At 38.3% G+C, this 23039-nt stretch overlaps 1 pseudogene; it reads right to left on the bottom strand.

Annotated features, from left to right (window-relative positions):
• Nucleotides 1–596: 596 nt before the first annotated feature.
• LOC127428563 (olfactory receptor 142-like) lies at nt 597–20947 on the bottom strand (annotated as a pseudogene).
• Nucleotides 20948–23039: the final 2092 nt, after the last annotated feature.

Raw genomic sequence — 23039 nt, 5'->3', positions numbered from 1 at the left:
CTTGCAGTGTTTTTTTTAAAGATCTGCCTTACACACATACCAGTTTTTGTAACCCTAAAATATTTAATGCAACTAATGCATTAGTCAAATGGAAATTTGTCATTTAGACGTGCTTTATTATTATTCTGTACTACTGAAACAATTGTATCAAATGCCAGTGATACCATGCTAAGAGTGTCATTAGATAGATACACAACAGATCTTATGCTATCAGTCCAGCAATATGTAGTTGTTGTTGGTGAGTAGATACACAAGAAAAACATTAAAATAGCGAATACCCATTCAAAAAATACTTTAAAGAAAGAAAACAGCAAAGGATCTAAACAACAAATAAGAGGGTTGTCGAGGAGTGTACACAACAACAAATACAGTAATTAGAATATATATACTGTATATATATATATATATATATATATATATATATATATATATATATATATATATTTTTTTTTTTTTTTTTTTCTGGATGTATTTAGACTAAAAATGCCAAATGAAGAACTCTTCCTGATTTATAATGCAATTATTTGACAGTCTGTACAGATATCACACTAGAAATGTACCCGAAATAACACATTTGCATTTGATAACAATTTAGTTATAAAGCCAATTTATCATAGCAATGGATGTGCATGTTCCTGTATGCCTAATTAAGTTTTACAACTTTTTTGAGCTCTGAGCTTTGAGTTTTGAGAAACATGTACAATTGGTGCAATGAAATAAAAAATTTTTTTACGTAGTTCCTTAATATTTAATCCATATATTAGAGGATTAAAAACAGGTGGGACAATAACCAATTCTAAAGTCAAAAAATTGCGTAGACTCTCTGAAATGTCATAAGAACCATATCTGCGATACATGACATCAAAAAGTAAAGCAAAAGTGAAATTTATGAGTGACAATATATGTGGTAAACATGTTTGCCAGAATTTCTAAAGATGTTTTGCATGCAGCTTAATATAGGACACTATAATAACAACTACAAAGCAAAATAAAATTGACAGTAGTGGCACATTCAGACTGAGAGGATTTCTACTAAAGTCCACTATCATCTCCACTGTTTTGAGCATGTTCAACTCAAGGTTGTTTTGACTGCACCAGACAGCCAGCTGTTCAACCTCCCATCTGTATGCAGACTCGTCACTGTCACGGATAAGGCCAATGACCGTCAAATCAAATCAAATCAAATCAAATCAAATCACTTTATTGTCACACAGCCATATACACAAGTGCAATGGTGTGTGAAATTCTTGGGTGCAGTTCCGATCAACATAGCAGTCGTGACAGTGATGAGACATATACCAATTTACAATAACATCAGATTAACACAACACAATTTAAACATCTGTTATACACATAATTACACTCAACAATATACAAATAATAACATACACTGTGCAGTATACAATACGCACTATATAGATACACATTATTCAATAAAAATAAAAAATAAAAATATATAAAAAAGTATATATATATATAGAATGTACAGTATTGTATTATATTGACATTCAGGCTGTCGGTTGATAGTCAGTTGTTAAGAGAGAACATAATATAATAATAATAATATAATTTATGACAGTCCGGTGTGAGATATAAGAGTAAGGGTAATAAAGTGCAGTGCTGATGTATTTTGATCGTGGGAGATCAAGAGTTCAAAAGTCTGATTGCTTGGGGGAAGAAGCTATCATGAGTCGGCTGGTGCGGGTCCTGATGCTGCGATACCGCCTACCTGATGGTAGCAGTGAGAACAGCCCATGGCTCGGGTGGCTGGAGTCTCTGATGATCCTCCGAGCTTTTTTCACACACTGCCTTGTATATATTTCCTGGAGGGAGGGAAGCTCACCTCCGATGATGTGTCTGGCAGTTCGCACCACCCTTTGCAGTGCTTTGCGGTTGTGGGCGGTGCTATTGCCGTACCAGGTGGAGATACAGCCAGTCAGGATGCTCTCCACAGTGCAGGTGTAGAACCGTGTGAGGATGTGGCGGTTCATTCCAAACTTCCTCAGCCATCTCAGGAAGAAGAGGCGCTGATGAGCCTTCTTCACAACGACTTCAGTGTGGATGGACCATGTGAGTTCCTCAGTGATGTGGACACCCAGGAACTTGAAGCTGCTGACTCTCTCCACTGATGCTCCATTGATGGTGATGGGACTGTGTTCTCTGTCTTTTCTTCTGAAGTCCACCACAAGCTCCTTTGTCTTACTGACGTTGAGGGAGAGGTTGTGCTCCTGACACCAGTGTGTCAGAGTGTGTACCTCCTCTCTGTAGGCTGTTTCATCATTGTCAGTGTTCAGACCTACCACCGTTGTGTCATCAGCAAACTTAATAATGGCATTGGAGACATTTGGGTGTCATGGTGTCATTAAATATTTCAGGAGCTTGACAGAGGGGTCCTTTGCAGTGGAGTCATTTGTGTACAGAGCAGTGGAGAGAGAACACATTCCTGAGGAGCACCAGTGCTAATAGTAAGGGTCCCAGATGTGATTTTCCCCAGTCTCACTAGCTGCTGCCCATCTGTCAGAAAGCTGTAGATCCACCGACAGATTATGGTTGGCACGGAGAGCTGGGTCAGTTTGGTGGAGAGAAGATCAGGCATGATGGTACTGAAGGCTGAACTCCACAAATAGAATCCTTGCTTAAGTCCCAGGTCTGTCGAGGTGTTGCAGGATAAAATGCAGTCCCATGTTGACAGCATCATCCACAGACCTGTTTGTTTGGTAAGCAAACTGAAGGGGATCTAGCAGGGGTCCAGTGATGTCCTTCAGGTAGGCCAAAACCAGTCTCTCAAATGACTTCATGACCACAGATGTGAGAGCAACAGGTCTGTAGCCATTAAGTCCTGTGATATTGGGTTTTTTGGGGACCGGAATGATAATGATGGAGCGTTTGAAGCAGCAGGGAACTTCACACTGCTCCAGTGATCTACCGAAGATCTGTGTGAAGATGGTGGCCAGTTGGTCAATGCAGACTTTCAGACAGGCAGGTGAGACACCGTCTGGGCCTGAAGCTTTCCTAAGTCTTTTGTTTCTGGAAGACCTGGCACACATCCTCCTCACAGACCATTAGTGCAGGTTGAGTAGCAGGAGGGGGAGAAGGGGGGGTTCCAGGAGGTGTTGGTGTGTGTGTGTGAGGTGAGCGGGGGATAGGTGTGAGACTGGGCTTTTCAAACCTTCAGTAAAACACATTCAGTTCATCAGCCATTTGTTGATTTTCTATAGAGTGAGGGGGAGGTGTCTTATACTTAGTAATGCTTTTCAGGCCTTTCCACACAGATGCAGGATTGTTGGCTGAAAACTGTTTTTTCAGCTTTTCAGAGTAGCTTCTTTTAGCCACTCTGATTTCCTTAGTCAGTGTGTTTCTGGCCTGGTTGTACAATATTTTATCCCCACTTCTGTAAGCATCATCCTTGGCGTGACAAAGCTGCCTGAGTTTTCCTGTAAACCATGGTTTATCGTTATTGAATAATAAAAATATCCTAGTAGGGATGCACATATCCTCACAGAAACTGATATATGATGTCACAGTATATGTGAGCTCGTTCAGGACTGTGGCTGCAGCTTCAAAAACACTCCAATCAGTGCAGTCAATGCAGGTTTGTAGTTCCAGCTCTGCTTAATTAATCCATCTCTTTACAGTCCTTACAACAGTCTTAGCTGATTATAGTTTCTGCTTGTAGGTCGGGAGAAGATTAACCAGACAGTCCTAAAGCTGCACATGGGACAGAGTGATATGCATCCTTTACAGTGGTGTAGCAGTGGTCCAGTATATTAATGTCTCTGATGGGGCATGTGAGGTGCTGTTTGTATTTTGGCAGTTTGGTTAGCTTTATCAAAATCTCCCAGAATAATGATAAGAGAATCTGGGTGTTGTTGCTACATGTCTGTGAAGTGATCAGCCAGCTGTTGCAACGCTGCGTTCACGCATGCTTGTGGCGGGATGTGAACACTCACCAGAATAAACAAGGAAAACTCCCGCGGCGAGTAGAAAGGCTTAAAGTTGATGAAGAGCGCTTCTAAATTAGGACAGCACATCTTCTTCAACGCTGTTACATCTGTACATCAACTTTTGTTGATGTAAAAGCATGTTCCACCGCCTCTCGTTTTCCCTGATGATTCCGCAATGCAATCCGCTCTGAACAGCCAGAAGTCCGGCAGATGTAGCGCCCTGTCCGGGATGGCTTCACTCAGCCAGGTTTCTATGAAACACAGAGCAGCAGAGTTAGAAAAGTCCTTATATGTTTGAGTGAGCAGAAGCAGTTTGTCCATTTTGTTGGCGAGGGAGTGGATATTCGCCAGATGAATACTCGGCAGCGGAGTCCTAAAGCCGCGTTGACGAAGCTTCACAAGCGTGGTGACGTGCTTCCCTCACTTGCGTCTCTTGGAGCTCTTGTAGAACACCGCTGTGCCTCCATTCAAGATGTCCAATAAAATGTCAGAATAATCAAACACCAGCAAAAAATTACCAAGTATGCACTGCCAAATATACAAACCAAAGTTCTTTGCAATTTTAGGTTTCAACCACAGATTTCCCTAGAGAGCCCAGAGTTACATAGTGCAGCTTTAACCTTCAGTTATCCCTTAAAATAGTTTACTATGATAACTGTAGTTTACACCAAAATACAATAGTAATATAATAATTATTGTCAATACTGTAAAGTTATTAAAGCAATCTCACATGAGCAAGAGTGCTGTATGTCCAGCTATTGGCCTGCGGCCTCATACCTATGGCTGAATCACAGATGTGCTGATAGATTGACAAAACCCTCTTTTGGATAACATCGTCATCTAAATGAATAAATGTAAATGTAATACAGCATGATTGCGAGTGTGATATTGCTTTTATACAACAGTTCAAAGAACAAGTAAATAAATGAGTATGGAAAATTTAAGGCGTGGTCACATTTACCTTTACACAAAATTCCACGGTTGAAATACAGTCATCTCAAAGGTAATCCGCGCAATGGACTTCCAGAGGTGAAGAATTTCTCCTCGCAGAACTTGAAGAGGCAAATTCACAGCGTTGACCAATAGGAAGTTTATTCATTTAGCAGTGACCTTATAAGGAAGTTCTTTGACTCTCTGAAGGAAGCATGAGCCGTGCAAACATCCAACATCAGACTCTTTATGGTCAGCACTTTACAGTGTAACAAAACATTCAACACCGCTGCTTTTCAGCAGCACGAACACACATCAACGGGGTGCTTTTCAGCTCCCCAGACACACACAGCTTTGTTGTAGCTCTCTCTCTCTCTGTCTCTCCCCGACTGCAGCTATCGTTGCGGCTTTATCTCTCGCCCGTTAATGCTGTAATCACCCACAGCTGGGCGAAATAATCCGCTGCAGGTGTCCATCCCGGCCTCGCTCCGCACAGTCGCTGCTCGGCCCACCCCGCTCTCCACAGACCTCTATCTGCATAGTGTGACCTTGCATTTAGGACTGTCCCCAATAAAAAGCTCTTGTGTGTGAATCTACTTTCTAATGACAGAGGATCTGCCATTGCAAGTTTGAAAAATGCACCCTAGCCTCCTTTACTAATTTGAAAACCACACTTTAGAACTAGTAATGACAGTTTGAGCTTATTGGAGAAACAAGAGTGTGTGTGTGTGTGTGTGTGTGTGTGTGTGTGTGTGTGTGTGTGTGTGTGGAGAGAGAGAGAGAGAGAGAGAGAGAGAGAGAGAGAGAGAGAGAGAGAGAGAGAGAGACTTCCAGGCCCAGGAAAGTGTGCTGGTGTGTGGGGATCTAAATGCAAGAATGGGATCCCTACCCGACTTCACCACAGACAGTGGGAATAGCTATATATTTGGCAGAGCTTTCCCTAAAACAGCATACATTTTACAAGGATTAACTCTGCTCCCCAATTAAATAAAAACGAGAAGCTTCTAATTCAGCTCTGCCGAAGCCTCAGTCTGTACCTCGTCAATAGCAGGGTGAGAGGGGATTCTCTTGGAAGATACGCCTACAGTTCATTTCATGGTTGCTCAGCAGTTGATTACATGATCACAGACTTAGATTTATTATCTTTCAAAGCATTCATGGTCAAACCACTTACACCCCTATCAGATCACAGCCAAATTACTGTGTATCTAAAAAGGACAAAAAATACTAACATGCATCCACAACCCAGTATGCTGTATAACATTAAAAAGCTTTTAAAAATACCTGACAGCAACTGCCATCCCACAGTGTGTTCACTTGTAGATCATTTTATAGAAACCATACATCCTCACAATGGAGATTGCGTTAATTAGGCTGTAGAAAATATAAATGACATATTTGTTTATTTGGCAACAATATCTAACCTTAAACCACTAAGAAAACCAAAAACACAGACAACCAGACAGTTCAGATTTACTCCTTAATTTTTGTGAAGAACTTAAAAAGTATAAAAATACACTCAGAAAGAAGAGAGAACAATGCATCCAAAATCAGCTCAAAACAACAGAAGAATCTATACATTCAAACAGTTTCTGGGACAATTAGAATCTCCTGAATAAAAAGCATCATGAACAAATAACCATAAAAAATGGAGATGCAAGAAAAAAATCCCCTCAAACGACTTGATGGTAAAATAAACATGAATACAGAATAAACCCAGATATATGAAAAATTAAACCATATGGAATACAAAATTGGCAAGTACCAAAATCCATTAGACTACCCAATCACAGATAAATATTAATTGATAAAATACAGGCCATATTAGCCAAAAAGGCAAGTGGACCAGATGGCATTCTAAACAAAATGCTCAAAAATACAAACCACAAATTCAGATTGGCCATATTAAAACTCTTCAACTTCGTTCTGAGTGTTGGTCATTTCCCTGACACCTGGAATAAAGGACTCATAACGCCCATATTCAAGAGACAAATCTGACCCAAACAATTACAGAGGCATCTGTGTCAGCAGTAATCTGGGGAAGTTGTTTTGCAGTATCAGCACAAGACTCATACACTTCCTTACAGAGCATGATGTCTTAAGCAAAAGTCAGATTGGATTCTTGCCAAATTATAGAACATCAGACCATATCTTCACCCTACATACCCTGATTGACAAATACACCAACTATATTTGCTTGATTTGTAGATTTCCAGAAGACCTTTGATTCAATTTGGCATTAAGGTCTACTGTATAAACTTATAGAAATTGTTAATGGGGGCAAAACATACAACATTATAGAAATAATGTATTCAAACAATAAATGTGCCATCAAAATTGGAAACAAACCAACAGAGTTCTTCACTCAAGGGCAGGGTATGAGACAGGGCTGCCCTCTATCACTGACCCTCTTCAATATTCAGATGTCAGGGAAAGAGACCTAATTTCACCCTTGGTGTGACCAAAATTGAACATGCCACAAACTACACATATCTCAGGTTGAAAATAAGTGCAACTGGAAACCTCAGCTTGGCCATGAATGAACTGAAAGAGAAAGCAAGAAGGGCCTTCTATGCCATCAAAAAATCGATACAATTTGAAATACCAATTAGAATCTGGCTCAAAATATTCCAATCAATTATAGAATCTATTGCATTATATAGCAGTGAAGTATGGGGTCCTCTTCTGAATCATGAATTTGACAAATGGGACAAAAACCCGATTGAAGCCCTGCATGCAGAGTTTTGTTAGGGTATCCTCAGAGTCCAGAGGAATACACCAAACAATTACATGCAGGGCGGAATTAGGCCAATACCCTCTAGTGATTCGCATTGAGATACAAGCCATAACATTTTGGAAACATCTAAAAATGAGCGACCCCAAATCCAAAAAATGAGCAAGCCCTTAAAAACCATGAAATGAATACTGAAAAAAGCCCCATAATTCAGATGGTCCTGAGGCTGCAAAAACAGACTAACACAACTAACATGAATAACAACAGTCAGCAGGACACTGACACCCTCATCCACAAAACTCGACCTGACCAAATGATCAAAACACAAACAGAAAATTATCTGGATTATTGGACTGAAACAACACAAAAACAAAGTAAACTTGAATGTTATTTGGCCCTTAACAGAGAATACACAACAGCAGAATACCTAAGCACAGTGAAAGACTGCAAGTTAAGGAAAACAATGATGTGGTACAGACCGAGCAATCACACTCTGGCTATAGAGACGGGCAGATATCGACAGAACTGTCTGCCCAGAGAGAGCAGGATATGCCCATACTGTAGCAAAGGAGATATAGAGACAGAGCAACACTTTCTTACCATCTGCCCTAACTATGTGGAAATTCTGAAACAAATATTTCCCAAATATGACACAATTTGCCCTGACTTCAGAAAGAATAATACACAACTGCAGTATTTATAAGGTGTAAGAAGAGATTGCATTTTACTAGCAGCATAGTACATCGATGCCTGCCACAAAAAGATGGAGGAATTGACCAATCAGTGCTGCGCTCACAAACACCCATATGTACATACACGCACGCACGCACACACACACACAATTCTACATTATATGTTTGCTTATCTGGTAACATTTTATAGTACATGAATAATCATGAATTAATACCTGAATTAATAGTTACTTCCGCATAAATTAATGATGAATTAGGGAATGGACTAATAAGGAACTAATGAAGAGCTAACATTAACTACAACATGAGTCGTATGAATTCATGCATTAATAACGGTCACCTTAATTACATGTTAGTACATGTTTGATAGTTAATGCATTAATTAACATTATGGAATAAATTAAATCAAACAGGCTTTATTAGAAAGAATGTGAAGTACTTCAACCTTGAATTAAATGTGCATAATGGTCATAAATGGTCATAATTACAGCTTTATATATATATATATATATATATATATATATATATATATATATATATATATATAACTTTTTATGTCTTCAGTTTCGCCACAAACATCATTGGATGCCACAGGATTTTTCTGCATAATTTACATGGATCATCCTTATCAAATGTTGAACATAGTAAAGGAATAGTTCTCCCATCATTTACTCACCCTCATGCCATTCCAGATGTTTATGACTTTGTTTTTTCTGCAGAACACAAATGAAGATTTTTAGAAAAATATATCAGCACTGCAGGCCAATATATTGCATAATACAAGACATTTTTGAAGTTACAAAAAGCACACAAGACAGTATAAATGTAATCTGTATGACTCCAGTGGTTTAAATCATGTCTTCTGAAGTAATGCAATCAGTTCTGGGTGAGAATAAACCAAATTGTAACCCATTTTTCACTGTATATCTTGCCACTGCAGTCACTCAGATTACACTTTCTAGTGCTTGATGCATGCACAGAGTGCTAGATGGTGCAGGGAAGTGTAATTGAGTTTGAAATCATGATGGCCAAGGAAATGTATTGTGAAAAAGGAGTTATATTTTGTTCTAATCTCACCGAAAACCATTTGGACAACTTAAAGGTGCAATATGTAAGATTCAGAAACCCTTGTTATTAATGACACCTGTGGCCGTTAAGTGAACTGCAGCCAGCTACCTGTTGCTCGTGCTCACGCACACACTCCATAGGGGTGCGAGCGAGCATCGACCAAAACAAGGACGTAACGTACAAAGAGGCTGAACGTGATTCACTGACATCATGCTGACAGATGAGGTAGCATAATTAAAATTACACAGTTATGATTGTTTTACTACAAACTTTGAGACTGCATATTATATTTGACTCTCCAGTGCTGGAACAGTGCTAAAACAAAGCATGGATATAGGTCTGACTATGCGATACTGTAGTTTGAAGTAATCACTTTTCTTTGCATGATACATTGACTGCATTTATACGATAGCCTATGTCAGCATTAGCTAGCTAGCCAGCTTTATCAATAGCTGTTAGCTAAATTTGGTGGATGACAGTAGCTGTTTATAAAATAGACTGTACATTATAAATATGTTGACACAAGTCAGTATTGATGTGATCCATCACAACTGTCATTTTGATATATTGATGCACTATTGTTTTATAGTAATAGAATGAATATTTTCTGTATAACCAAGTTAAATTACACTAATGAATGGAGCTTTTTGCATTATCTTGAACATTGTCTAGCATTCATTTAATGTATTATTGTAGTTTACCTTGCTGATTAATTACAGATTAACATTGCCATTAACCTGACTTTTAGTATAAAGAGAAGATTGTTGAAATTATTTGAAAGTCGCCAGAAGTTAAACTTCTCTGTTTCTTATCGTCCAGGGTCCAAGAACACCAAAGCGGATGCTCTATCTCGACTGCATGCTGTGGAACCTCTTAATGGTACACCTGAATCCATTCTACCACCAGCACTGATCGTTAGTCCCATCCAGTGGACCCTGGATGATCAAATAGAGGAGGCCACCAGAGAAGAACCTGCTCTGCTGGGGTGTCCCGGGGATGCAAATACATCCCAACATGGCTTCAGACTTCCCTCATCACTTCTGTCCACTCCTCCCTGGGCTCTGGGTCATCTTGGTTACCATCAAACCCTCTCGCTCCTCCAAAATTGATACTGGTGGCCCTGTATGTCCCAGGAAGTCCAGCAATATATCCAGGGCTGTCCAGAATATGCCATCTCCAAATCTCAGAGACTACGGACCTTCCTAGAATTGACAAACTTACCTAATGTTATATTCTGTGGATATTACCTCCTTGATATTATCCTTGTCTGGGTTTATGTGTTGGTTCCTCCTCCGGTTATCCTCCAGGATTGTTATTCTTCAAAGTTACCTGCAAGTATCAAAAGACTGTTGCAAGCTATCTATTCATCTGTACATCGTGTTATTTCCCTGTGTGGAAATTACTTACCTGTTGTTTTGCAACACTGCTCAAACTGGATTTACTCACCTGTTGTTTACATCGCTGTTTCATTCACCTGTTCAATAAAACCCCGCTGTTGAGTCCATATCTCTGCATCCGTGAGTTTCTCTGTGATAGTTACTTCTGTGTGTATTTAAACCCAGTTTTTTCCTCCTGTCTTTGCTAAGTCTTTGGAAGTTAATTTGTGTTTGTTAATTCTCTATATTTTCTATATTATTATGGTTAAATGTATATCTCTGCCTGTCTTTTGGGTTTCTATTTTTTTATTTATTAGATGTAGGATGGAGTGCCTTCTGTTTGCTTCATCATACATGAGGTAGATCGTTTTTGGAATTGTGTTTTCTACCTGTCTGCCTCCTGCCATAGCTTTAAGCCTTTTTGCCATTTTGGAATGTATCTTCTGAATGTTGGTTTCTTGCCTGCAATAAATTACCCATTGACTGTCCTTTACTGCCTCTACACTTGAGCCCAGCACCACCCTGGATAGACTAGTGGTGGATTACTAGGTTATTAACCTGGAGACCAGAGTTCAAGTCCTGGCCCTGACACACAAGCATTCTTCAATGCACATACATACAGAGTGCATGAAAGCAACTGTCAGCAAGACAGTGTGTGTGTACTGAATTAAATTAGTATTTGGTGTTATCAACATGGTGTGTATATTACTTGACATTTTAATATATTATATTTTAGAATCAACTTCTGGTACTTTTGACATCACTATAAGATGATAAAAACATTCAGGGCTTTACTGAAAACATTCAGGGCTTAACCCCCTGCAGCCTTCCCCTAGCACCACCCATGGCAGGGTGTGAACTCTGAACTTTCTAAGTTAAAGTGTACTTTTTCCCTTCATTCTCACGTGCTCCACTTCTGTCGCAAGAAGGCTAGTGTAATCTGAGACGGTATATGTATCACACTGGGTTAAGGATAATTGATTCTTAAATTCCGTAGGAAATTGATGCATCGAAATTTAATTGTCAGATCGAAGCATTGATACATTTCTACACCCCTACTCTTTTGTCATGTGGGAAATCACTAAGAGATTCTCTAAAGTTTCTTGGGATTAATTATTCTCTCACTCAAAACTTTAAAAACACATTTAATTAGTTTGAAACCTCAATAAATGCATAAAAGTGAATAGTTATTATTATTATTATTATTGTTATATAAAAAGGTATGGTCCAGTAATTTACTGTAGGCCACGACATATTTTTAGCATGACTCATTTTCATGTTAAAGAGTAGAACAGACTTTTGAATGCTTTAAAACTTATATGGTTAGTTCACCCAAAGATGAAAAGTCTTCATTTACTCATCTTCATGACTTTTTAAACCTTTATTAATTTTTTTCTTCCATAGAACACCAAATGAGAAGTTTAGCAAAATATCCAAGCTGCAGAATTAAGCTTTATAACTAATTACAACTTAATTATAACAATTAATTTATAACAATGGATGTGCATGTGCCTAATTAAGTTGTACACCTTTTTGAGCTCTGAGCTTTGAGTTTTGAGAAACATGTACTCTTGGTGCAATACATGAAGGGAAAGCTCTTTTGCGCACTACCTTAATATTTAATCCATGCAGGGGTGTCATACTCGGTTCCTGGAGGGCCACAGTCCAGCAGAGTTTAGCTCCAACCTTAATTAAACACACCTGAAGCAGCTAATCAAGGTCTTAAGGAGTGCTTGAAGATTACAAGGAGGCATTTTGGAGCAGGGCTGGAACTAGACTCTGCAGGGCTGCGGCCCTCCAGGAACTGAGTTTGACACCCCTGGATTAGAGGATTAAAAACAGGTGGGACTATAACCAATTCTAAAGACAAGAAATTGTGTAGGCTCTCTGAAATGTCATTTGCACCATATCTGCTATACATGATATCGAAAAGCATAGCGACAGTGAAATTTATCAAATAAAATATATGTGGCAAACATGTTTGCCAGAATTTCCTTCTATTCTCTAAAGGTGTTTTACCTGCAGAAACCAGTTTAATATAGAACGATATGATAACAACTACAAAGCTACAAAATATGACAGTAGAGACATATCGAAAAACATTATAACAAATGATGATGCACAGGACAATTTTACAATTGACTAGTTATCACAATATAATTTGTCAATGTGATTTTAACAAAATGGTCTTAAATTTGATAACAGGACTGATGTAACCCCATAACAGTTGGGGACACTCCAGGATAATATAACTAATTTACAACATGTGGATTTAGTTAATTTGGAATGATAGTCTAAAGGTCTGCATATGGCTAGATATATATCATAAGACATCACTGATAATATTGTAAACTCACAAAGTAAAGAACTGTAGATAACAAAAGTTTGCAGGGCACACATGTGAGAGGAGATCACATATTAATCAAACATTAAGTCAAATAACATTTTAGGGTAGAATCCCGAAACTCCAAATACCCCATTTATACACAGATAACTCATGAATATGAACACCGGTTCATGGAGAGCTTTCTCCACGAATTCAAACACTGCTTATAACCCTAACCCCTTAAAATAACATTCAAATCCAGTGCATGTATTTCTCACTGGCAAAAATAATTTTGTGTGCCCTCTAGTGTAGAAACACCAAAATGGTTGAGTCATAAAGGGCAGATAAATATCCAATGAAATAACCCTATCTTTTGCGGTTAAAAAAATTAATCTACTCGTGCGTCACACAAATATATTTTTTCGCCAGCCCAGCACACTGGTGACGTAGCTTAGTGCTAACAAGTAAAATTGATACTTCACTATTTTACCAGACTCGCACGTCAATCATCCACGATTTTAGTTTGTCTGTTTGTTTTTTTTCGCCGTTTAAAACGTAATTTGTATTTAAAGGTGCAGTATGTAAGATTCAGAAACCCTTGTTATTAATGACACCTGTGGCCGTTAAGTGAACTGCAGCCTGTAGCTTGTGATCGCGCGCACTCCATAGGGAACAAAACAAAGAGACTGAACATGATTCACCAGCATCATGATGTCAGATAAGGTAGCATAATTAAAATTACACAGTTATGAATGTTTTACTACAAACTTTGATACTGCATATTATATTTGACTCTCCAGTGCTGGAACAGGGATAAAACAGAGTGCGGATATAGGTCTGAATATGCGAGACTGTAGTAATCACTTTTCTTTGCATGACACATTGACTGCATTTATATGATAGCCTATGTCGGCGTTAGCTAGCTAGCCAGCTTTATCAATAGCTGTTAGCTAAATTTGGTGGATGATGACAGTAGCTGTTTATAAAATAGACTGTACATTATAAATATGTTGACACAATTCAGTATTGATGTGATTCCATCACAACTGTCATTTTGATATATCGATGCGCTATTGTTTTATAATAAAAGATTGTATATATTTTCTGTACAACCAAATTACGTTACACTAATGAATGGAGCTTTTTGCATTATCTTGAACATTGTCTAGCATTCATTTCATGTATTATTGTAGTTTACCTTGCTGAATAATTACAGATTAACATTATGTCTGTTACTGTGAATCAGCATACCTGACTTTTAGTATAAAGAGAAGATTGTTGAAATTATTTGAAAGTCACGAAGCAAGGTAGCTTGCAATTCGTCAGCATTAGCAGGCAAGATCAAGTTAGCTAAAATTACACCGATCAATCCTTATGGCACTATATTTCACATGCTTTGCAGTTACAGTGCATCCGGAAAGTATTCACAGCGCTTCACTTTTTCCACATTTTATGTTACAGCCTTATTCCAAAATGGATTAAATTCATTATTTTCCTCAAAATTCTACAAACTATACCCCATAATGACAACATGAAAGAAGTTTGTTTGAAATCTTTGCAAATTTATTAAAAATCAAAAACGGAAAAAAAAAATCACATGTATATAAGTATTCATAGCCTTTGCTCATTACTTTGTTGAAGCACCTTTGGCACCAATTACAGCCTCAAGTCTTTTTGAGTATGATGCTACAAGCTTGGCACACCTATTTTTGGGCAGTTTCTCCCATTCTTCTTTGCAGGACCTCTCAAGCTCCATCAGGTTGGATGGGGAGCATCGGTTCACAGCCATTTTCAGATCTCTCCAGAGATGTTCAATCAGGTTCAAGTCTGGGCTCTGGCTGGGCCACTCAAGGACATTCACAGAGTTGTCCTGGAGCCACTCCTTTGTTATCTTGGCTGTGTGCTTAGGTTCATCTTCCAACAGGACAACGACCCTTCGCCCCATTCTGAGGTCCAGAGCGCTCTGGAGCAGGTTTTCATCAAGGATGTCTCTGTACATTGCTGCATTCATCTTTCCCTCGATCCTGACTAGTCTCCCAGTTCCTGCCGCTGAAAAACATTCCCACAGCATGATGCTGCCACCACCATGCTTCACTGTAGGGATGGTATTGGCCAGGTGATGAGCAGTGCCTGGTTTCCTCCAGACATGACGCTTGCCATTCAGGCCAAAGAGTTCAATCTTTGTTTCTCATGGTCTGAGAGTCCTTCAGGTGCCTTTTGGCAAACTCCAGGCGGGCTGTCATGTGCCTTTTACTGAGGATTGGCTTCCGTCTGGCCACTCTACAATACAGGCCTGACTGGTGGAGAGCTGCAGAGATGGTTGTTCTTCTGGAAGATTCTCCTCTCTCCACAGAGAAATGCTGGAGCTCTGTCAGAGTGACCATCGGGTTCTTGGTCACCTCCCTGACTAAGGCCCTTCTCCCCGATCGCTCAATTTGGCAAGGCGGCCAGCTCTAGGTAGAGTCCTGGTGGTTCCAAACTTCTTCCATTTACGGATGGAGGCCACTGTGCTCATTGGGACCTTCAATGTTGCAGAAATTTTTCTATACCCTTCCCCAGATCTGTGCCTCGATACAATCCTCTCTCGGAGGTCTACAGACAATTCCTTGGACTTCATGGCTTGGTTTGTGCTCTGACATGCACTGTTAACTGTGGGACCTTATATAGACAGGTGTGTGCCTTTCCAAATCATGTCCAATCAACTGAATTTACCACAGGTGGACTCCAATCAAGTTGTAGAAACATCTCAAGGATGATCAGTAGAAACGGGATGCACCTGAGCTCAATTTTGAGTGTCATGGCAAAGGCTGTGAATACTTATGTACAGTTGATTTTTTTTTCGTTTTTTATTTTTAATACATTTGCAAAGATTTCAAACAAACTTCTTTCATGTTGTCATTATGGGGTATTGTTTGTAGAATTTTGAGGAAAATAATGAATTTAATCAATTTTGGAATAAGGCTGTAACATAACAAAATGTGGAGAAAGTGAAGCGCTGTGAATACTTTCCGGATGCACTGTATGTAAGCTTACCTGTCCAATAAGAAGAATGCCAATTCAGGGTCGGTTTTGATTCTCAAAACCGAATGAAGGTCCCTCAATACCCTGCTGATGTTCACTCAAGTTTTCGCTCGACCACGATCACGTTTCCGCTTAGCCAGACGGGAATGTTTTTGTTTTTTGTTTTTTTTGGCTTACTCTGAGTTTGTGTAGGAGTCGGTGTTGTGCTGGGAGCCGGACGTTTGCTGGATTCCATCTCTAAGATAATGTTACCTAGTGTTGCAGTTTGTTGTCGCTGTTGAATAGCGGAAGAGAAGCACTGAGGCAAGGCTCTCGGGAGCGTGCATAAACGTCACATACTTTGGATTTTCCCGGCAAAAGCGACCCGCTCCCTTCGCATGAAAATCAGTCTACAGGCTTTAATAGGCAACCTAGGAAGTCTGGGAAGGGCTCATTTTTTAAGTTGAGTTACAAGCCATTCACACATTGGCAAAAAAATAAATAAAATAATTGCACCTTTAAGGTTAGATGCATACAGATTTTTGATTCTGATGGTATAAGTTCCTAAGCTTTGATGACCGGTGTCAGACATCCAGTGCGGCCAAATCATTTTCCACATTCACACGCTGTAATTTTCACTCACATTAATATATGTGTATAACATGTGTATATCATGTACAAAACATACAAATATAACATGTTTAATATAAGGGAGTTGTTTTACAAAGATAATTGTGTTAAATATACATATTTTCAAAATACCTTGTGTGAATGTTATCTATGCGTTAGAGAGAGGGTACGCAAAAGGATTTTGAATGTTTGGAGGCATACACCACTGTAAAAAGTTTGGGAACCACTGGGTTAGGGGGATGGTGCCCCCCTAGGGAGTTGGTGCCCTTCGCAGACTGTGTTATATGCGTATAGGGAGCGGTGGTACTGTGTGTGGTCCTCGGAAATTATCGAAAAAACTCGAAGTGCTTTGCTCTCAGCTCACTTTTCGTTCTGAAAATCGAAGATGGTCCCCTCTCCTACATCTAAAGCAGCTTCGCCTGCCCAATATCTATCGAGGACAAGATGCAGAGCGCGGAGAATTTGAGGGCGATTTTCGCCAGCTTGAGCCTGCATCTCTCCTCTTCTCCATCTTCAGCGGACTCGCCTGTTCCATGGCAATTAACATTTTCCTCTGCCATGCTGTAATCGTTCACGCTGGTGTTTATGTCAGCGATACTTCGTCCCTAGGCTACATTAGTTGGACATTAGGTGGACAGCTTTTTTTTGTTTAAGCCTTAAAAAAAAAAAAAAAAAAATTGTTAATCATGTTTCGCACGGTTGTAACTTATTAAACACACATCGTTTCTAGGGATGTGCGCGACTAGTCGACTAAATGCGTCTGATGCTGCTAGTCCACACTGGAATTACTAGTCAATTAATATCCCCCCCCCTAAACTGATCAACATTTTTACACATTTGCATTTGGCTTTATATTTTTACACAGGCTGCGCTTAAATTACTGTCATATTAATGTTACATATTTTAAATAGAATTAATACTACAACTATTATTTAAAAAAGACGCCGCGTTTCAGCAGCGTTGTTTCCTCCACGGCGGATTATGTCCCATTTTGAATTTGAGGCGCTTAAACCAGACACTCGTGGAGTGTCCATTCAAAATAGTTACTCAGAAGCAAATGCTGTGTTATGTGTCAATCAACCTGAAAAACACTTACATTAATGTGCACATAGCACCTCATCACTGGATTCACACACATTCTTGAGGTTCGTCTTTGAGGGTACTGCTTACCAGTTCAAAATCCTGTCCTTCAGCTTGTGCTTGACTCTGCATTCACGAAATGTGTAGTTGCAGCGCTCACTCCGCTGACCCACTGGAATTGTGATATAGTCAATTAAAAGTGAAACAATCTGTCTGTAAACAATTGTTGGAAAAACTACTTGTGTCATGCACAAAGTAGATGTCCTAAACGACTTGCCAAAACTATAGTTTGCTAATATAAATTCTGTGGAGTGGTTAAAAAATGTGTTTTAATGACTTCAACCTAAGTGTATGTAAACTTCTGACTTCAACTGTATATACAGTATATACATTCACACACACACACACACACACACACACACACACACACACACACACACACACATAGTTAACTTCCTTTCTATATTCATTGTCTAGTTATTTTTATTTAAAGGATTACCCAAAACTCACCCTCATGCCATTCCAGAAACATGGCTTTCTTTCTTTTGCAGAATACAAATGAATATTTTTAGAAGAATATTTAAGCTCTGTTGGTCCATAAAATGTAAGTGAATGTTGGCCAGAACTTTGAAGCTCCAAAAAAGCACATGAAAGTGGCATATTAGTCCATAAGACTCCAGTGTTTAAATCTACGTATGTCTTCAGAAGCAACATGATTTTTTTTTTTTTTCATTTGGGAAGTCTGTTCTGAAATATCTTGGGATTAATTATTTACTCATGAACAAAACTTTGCAAACATTAATTTGTTAGAATAAAGGAAATATAAAACTACTGTATACAGTAACTTTATTATTTAAAAAAGAAAGGTCTAATATTTTGCTTTAGGCTATACTTGATTAATCTTTTAGCATGCCACTGATCTTTATGTTAATACAACAAGACAGATTTCTATCACTTTCAAAAAATGTAGGATTAGTTCACCCTCATGTAGTTCTGAACCTTTATGACTTTCTTTCTCCTACGGACCTCAAACGTATAAGTTTAGCAGAATATTCAAGCTGCTCTTTTCCATACCATGAAAGTGAATGGGGTCTGAGTCTGTAAAGCACCTAAAATGCTGATAGATAGAAAAAGAAAGTCACATTTGCATTAATTCAAATAAGACATAAAAACAATTATAAATGTAAAAATAATAATTATAATAATGATAATAATCACTGAAATATAAATCATGGTTCGAGGTGAACGTGTTTGTGTTATTTTATGTTTTAATCACAGAAGTATAGGCTGAGTTGTGGTCACAATGAACTGCTATGTGGAAATAAAGTGAATGAACTCAAAGCACCCCCTGAGCTGAGATGTCTGAGGTCATTTGCAGCATTCATATACGATACTGTACTTGCAAAAATAAAAGCAAAAATAAATAAAAAAATTCAGAAGAAAGATTTGAAACAAAGAAAGTTTGAGAAACTTTTACATGCGTGTTCCACAAGACTACACGACTCCGAACAAACATACATGCGCATAGATGGCTTTTCTGTCATCTGTTCTTAATAATATAATAAAGTGTGTTTCTTCAAGTGCGTGTCTGTGTGTCTTTGGGCAAATTATTTGTAATATTAATAGCCTAATAATAATAATAATAATAATAATAATAATTATATACATTAATAGGAAAACGAACCAAATATCGTCTTGGCATCGTCAAAGGCATCAGCTATCGGCGATCACTCTGACCATCGTCGATCCCCGAGATCATCGTCTGTCGGCACAACCCTAATGTGCATTTAGCTTTTTTCCGGTGTCGCTGCAGCTCGCTTCGTGCGTGCGCTTGTAAAATTTATATTTTAAAGTCTCATTATTAAGGTTTAGTATTTCTCTGTGATGTAGAACAGTGTTAGCAATGTTACTTATACCATTCCTTCTCAGACCTGGAACTCAAACCATTTTCTGATGCCCCCCAATTTATATATATTTAAGTAATTAAATTAATATCATAAACGTGCGACTAGTTGACTAATGGCTTAAACTAACGACTACTAGTCGACTAGGAAAATCTTTGGTCGGAGGCAGCCCTATCTTGCTCTAGGTTTGATAAAATATACTGTACACCAGTAAAGTGTTTATTATGCAGTATATGGTCAATTAATTTAATGTCATAGAAAGAGGTTTTGAATGTGTGAATATTTATGTAACTGATTTATGTATCTGATTAAATTATTAAAATGTAGAACCAAATACTTGAGTAATCAATGTTAACTGACAGGTAACACCTCAGTTACCAGCCTGATCTCATAAAAAAAAAATAAAAATAAAAAAAAAATCAGCCATTGTACTCATGATTTGTGTGAAATTGACTTCATTAGTAATTTCTTCATATGAATGTGGGAACACTTGACTCATTGCTATAGGTTAACCAAGATTTTCACTTTACTTTTATTAATAAAGTTATTATTGAGAAGAACTTATGATGTATTATGTGACATGTAAAAGTTATTCATTTGCAATGATTGGAAAGATACCCCAAATAATAGAGAGGTCGGCACATACAGTAAAACATCCCTTTATTTAAGGTAAGTTGACAAGTCATGATACTCTGGTTAAATTCCGTTATTTATGATTAGCTAGCTGACTTTATCTTGGCCTTTACCAGGCAATGAATACTCAATGTTTTGGCTCTGACTGAGATATGGATTGGCATAGACAACACTGCGACTCCCTCAGCTCTCTCTACTGACTTCACTTTCACCCACACCCCTTGTCTCACTGGGCTGGGTGGGGGAACTGGTTTTCTCATTTCCAACTCATGGAAATTCACTCCTCTCTCATCTTTCTGCAATAACACATCTTTCGCAACTTCGTTGAAGAGCTAGATGTATTGCTGTCCTCATTCCCTGAGGATGGCATTCCGCTGGTGGTCCTTGGGGGCTTCAGCATCAACCTGGGCAAACCTCACATGGCTGACTTTCTAGCTCTTCTGATCTTTTTGACCTTACAAGAATGCACACTCCTGCAACACACAGAGCAGGAAAACAGCTAGATCTCATCCTTATTTGAAACTCTAATAATCCTTTTGTTACTCCTCTAAATATCTCTGACAATTTCTTCATCCAGTTCTCTGTCACTCTTCCTTCTTCCTTACCTCTCTCTCCACCTATGGTCTCCATCCGCTGTAACCTCGCTCTCTCTCCCTAACTCACTTCTTTTTCTTATGGTCTCTGTGTTGGGGATTGTTAACTTTTAAATGTCAGTTACTGTTCAGTGGCATTTAACTTACCATGTTAGCTAGGTTAGCTAGCTAGCAACTTGGGATGGGACAATATATCGATTTTTTATATATTGCGAACCAAAAAAATGACAAACCATATCAAACAAACACCATAACCTCTCTGTCGCTTGATTTGACCCCTACTGCACTTTTTCAACACTGTTTACGGTGTTCGCACAAGGTCCTTGAAATGCTTAAAGTTAGCTTTAAGAAATGTAAGTACTTGAAAACCTGGAAATACACTTTTTTGTTGAAAAGTGCTTGAGATTAAAACAGAACATTTCTTCTGTGTAATGTGACCATCAAAGATGAGATACTACACTCCACTTTCATTGAATAATGTGTCTTTTAATATCTTTCCTGTTCTTTACAGTCAGATAACAATGTAAAAAGAAATATTAATTTTAATCACAAATTAAATGGATGTGCTAAAAAAAGAGACTTCTCTCTTGTTAATAAACCAGTGCACCTGTGCGAGTCTGAGATGTGCTTGTTAAAGTGACAGTGCCATTTTTGCGCTTGTCAAAGGAATGTTCCAGGTTCAATACAAGTTAAACTCAATCGACAGCATTTTGTGGAATACTTTTGACACGTCCATCCTTTTCTTTAAAAAAAGCAAAAATCTACAGTGAGGCACTTACAGTGGAAGTGAATGGGGGCCCATTTTTGAAAGTTAAAACGCTACAGTAACTGTTTCAAAAGTATAGTCACAAGACATAATACGTTAACATGATTTTAGTGTGATAAAATCGCTTACTAAGCTTTTCTGTTATAGCCAGTATTTATAGCCGATTTGGTTGCCATGATGATGTAATGTCAACAAACCCTAAAACCATAACATAACTGTAAAAATGACAATTTAAACAACATTACAGCTCAAATAATACATGAGTTTTAACAGAAGAATGAGTTATTTTATAAAATTATAAGATTCACTTTTCTGTTTAATCCCTTCAAAACTTCGCCCCATTCACTTCCATTGTAAGTGCCTCACTGTAACCTCGACTGACAAATGCTCGTCAATGTCATTTGAGATAAAATCGATGAAGGCGGGACTCAAATTTAAGAAGCTGAGCGGGAACCTTGTGAATTATTTCAGAGCCACGCAGCACGCACGCATCAGTGTCAGCAGTGTAAGAGTGTTAGTGCCATGTAAGATGTCAGTATATAACTAAACATGCAATATTTGCCCACTATTTTATGATTGAAATGTTGCACAGAACAACAGTAATTTCCAATGGTACAAACTATTCACCTTTTGGCATTTTGAAGTAAAATATGTCAAGTACAGTACGTGATTCGTATGCCATTCATAATTTTGAATGTGAAAAATGAACAGAGCCATTTTCAACATAAAAGGCTTAAGACAAAGAGCAAATGTGTGTATACTGTAAAGGAATTGAATGAATGTGGTTATCTGGTAAGTTTCTAGAAAATTCACATAACACAAAGTAGAGCGTTTTCACCCTCAGATTAAAATTTGAACAGGGTAAGACCTGTGACTTGTGGCTTCAACTGAGTTATTAGGTTGTGGCAAGGACAGTGTCATATATTTTTAATACAAATATTATAAGTTAATAATTTAAAATCAATTTAAGATTTTCTAAATAATTTATTTATGCCTTTAATTTTGAATTTTGTACAGCATCTCCTAAGAGTCTTCTTTTAAAAGAGACCATTTTATTTTGAGGATGAGCCACCAGTTAAAGGAGTAGTTCACCTAAAAATAGAAAATTTACTTTTACTCACTCATTTACTCACCCTTATGTTGTTAAAAACCCAAATGCTGTAACTTTTTCTTGGAACATAAAAATGTATATTTTAAGCAGCTCTATTCCATAGAATAACAGTTTATAGTGAGCAGGAGCTGTCGAGCTTCAAAAAGGACAAATACTATAAAGCACTATTAAAGGTTCAGTAAAGACGTCATAACAGTAGTCCATATGACTCGTGCATTATATTCCAAGCTTTCTGGGGCCACACAACAGCTT

This window comes from Myxocyprinus asiaticus, chromosome 38 (assembly GCF_019703515.2).
Source record: "Myxocyprinus asiaticus isolate MX2 ecotype Aquarium Trade chromosome 38, UBuf_Myxa_2, whole genome shotgun sequence".
Classification (NCBI taxonomy): Eukaryota; Metazoa; Chordata; class Actinopteri; order Cypriniformes; family Catostomidae; genus Myxocyprinus; species Myxocyprinus asiaticus.
The sequence above is the reverse complement of the archived record's forward strand: the minus strand, read 5'-3'. Positions and strand labels throughout refer to the sequence as shown.